Source organism: Giraffa tippelskirchi, chromosome X (assembly GCF_054371585.1).
Source record: "Giraffa tippelskirchi isolate mGirTip1 chromosome X, T2T-mGirTip1v1.2.pri, whole genome shotgun sequence".
NCBI lineage: Eukaryota > Metazoa > Chordata > Mammalia > Artiodactyla > Giraffidae > Giraffa > Giraffa tippelskirchi.
The window spans coordinates 119,380,001-119,382,500 of record NC_137289.1 but is presented as its reverse complement, the minus strand read 5'-3'; positions in this window follow the sequence as shown (position 1 = coordinate 119,382,500).

Here is a 2,500-nt window from a genome sequence, read left to right as displayed (position 1 = left end):
TGTGTATGAGTCTGTGTGTGTGTCTGTGTGTGTGTGTCTGTGTGTGTCTGTCTGTGTGTCTGTGTCTGTGTGTGTGTCTGTCTGTGTGTGTGTATGTGTGTGTGTCTTTGTGCGTGTGTCTGTGTATGTGTCTGTGTGCGTGTGTCTGTGTGTGTGTCTGTGTGTGTGTCTGTGTGTGTTTCTGTGTGTCTGTCTGTGTGTCTGTGTGTGTGTCTCTCTGTGTGTGTGTGTCTGTCTCTGTGTTTGTGTCTGCGTGTGTGTGTCTGTGTGTGTGTGTCTGTGTGTGTGTGTCTGTGTGTGTGTGTCTGTGTGTGTGTCTGTGTGTGTCTGTGTGTGTCTGTGTGTGTGTCTGTGTGTGTGTCTGTGTGTGTGTGTCTATCTGTGTGTCTGTGTCTCTGTGTGTGTCTGTCTGTGTATGTCTCTGTGTGTGTGTCTGTGTGTGTGTGTCTCTGTGTGTGTCTTTGTGCGTGTGTCTGTGTATGTGTCTCTTTGCGTGTGTCTTTGTGTGTGTCTGTGTGTGTCTCTGTGTGTGTCTGTCTGTGTGTCTGTGTCTGTGTGCGTGTCTGTCTGTGTGTGTGTCTGTGTGTGTGTCTTTGTGCGTGTGTCTGTGTATGTGTCTGTGTGTGTGTCTCTGTGATTCTGTCTGTGTGTGTCTGTCAGTGTGTGTGTCTGTGTGTGTGTATCTGTCTGTGTGTGTGTCTGTGTGTGTGTCTGTCTGTGTGCATGTGTCTGTGTCTGTGTATGTGTGTGTGCCTGTGTGTGTGTGTATGTCTGTGTGTGTGTGTCTGTTTGTGTCTGTGAGTGTGTCTGTTTGTGTCTGTCTGTCTGTGTGTCTGTGTGCATGTGTCTGTGTTTGTGTCTGTGTGTGTGTATGTGTGTGTGTCTGCGTGTGTGTCTGTGTGTGTTTCTGTCTGTGTGTGTGTGTGTCTGTCACTGTGTGTGTGTCTGTGTGTGTGTGACTGTGTGTGTGTCTGTGTGCATGTGTCTGAGTGTGTGTCTGTGTGTGTGTCTGTGTGTGTGTCTGCATGTGTGTGTCTGTGTGTCTGTCTGTGTGTGTGTGTCTGTGTGTGTTTCTCTGTGTTTGTGTCTGTGTGTGTCTGTCAGTGTGTGTGTGTCTGTGTGTGTGTCTGTCTGTGTATGTCTGTCTGTGTGTGTGTCTGTGTGTGTCTGTCTGTCTGTGTGTGTGTATCTGTCTGTGTGTCTGTGTCTGTCTGTGTGTCTGTGTCTGTGTGTGTGTCTGTCTGTGTGTGTGTGTCTGTCTGCGTGTGTGTGTCTGTGTGTCTGTCTGTGTGTGTGTGTCTGTGTGTATGTTTCTGTGTGTGTGTCTGTGTGTGTCTGTTGGTGTGTGTGTGTCTGTGTGTTTGTCTGTGCGTGTCTGTCGGTGTGTGTGTGTCTGTGTGTGTGTCTGTGTGTGTGTGTCTGTGTGTGTGTCTGTGTATGTGTGTTTCTGTCTGTGTGTGTGTCTTTGTGCGTGTGTCTGTGTATGTGTCTGTTTGCGTGTGTGTGTGTGTGTGTCTGTGTGTGTGTCTGTGTGCGTGTCCGTGTGTGTCTGTCTGTGTGTGTGTCTGTGTGTGTGTCTTTGTGCGTGTGTCTGTGTATGTGTCTGTGTGCGTGTGTCTGTGTGTGTGTCTGTGTCCGTGTGTCTGTGTGTGTCTGTCTGTGTGCGTGTGTCTGTGTGTGTGTCGAGGTGTGTTTTTCTCTCTGTGTACGTGTGTGTGTGTGTGCGTGTCTGTGTGTGTGTGTCTGTGTGTGTGTCTGTGTGCATGTGTCTGTGTGTGTGTCTGTGTGTGTGTCTGTGTGTGTGTCTGTGTGTGTCTGTCTGTCTGTGTGTGTATATCTCTGGGTGTGTGTATCTGTGTCAGTGTGTGTGTCTGTGTGCATGTGTCTGTGTGTGTGTCTGTGTGTGTGTCTGTGTTTGTGTCTGTGTGTGTGTCTGTGTGTGTGCGTCTGTGTGTTTGTGTCTCTGTGTGTGTCTGTGTGTGTGTGTCTGTGTGTGTGTCTGCGTGTGTGTGTCTGTGTGTGTGTCTGTGTGTGTGTGTGTGTCTGTGTGTGTGTGTCTTTGTGTCTATCTGTGTGCGTTTGTCTGTGTGTGTGTGTCTGTGTGTCTGTGCGCATGTGTCTGTGTGTGTGTGTCTGTGTGTGTGTGTCTCTGTGCATGTGTCTTTGGGTGAGTGTCTGTGTGTGTCTGTCGGTGTGTGTGTGTCTGTGTTGTGTCTGTCTGTGTGTGTCTGTCTGTTTGTGTGTCTGTGTGTGTGTCTGTTTGTGTGTGTGTCTGTGTGTGTGTCTCTGTGTGTGTATCTGTCTGTGTGCGCGTCTGTGTGTGTGTCTGTGTGTGTGTGTCTGACTGTGTGTGTGGCTGTCTGTGTGTGTGTGTCTGTATGTGTATCTGTCTGTGTGCATGTGTCTGTGTGCGTGTGTCTGTGTGTGTGTCTGTGTGTGTGTCTGTGTGTGTCTGTGTGTGGGTCTGTCTGTGTGCATGTGTCTGTCTGTGTGTGTGTCT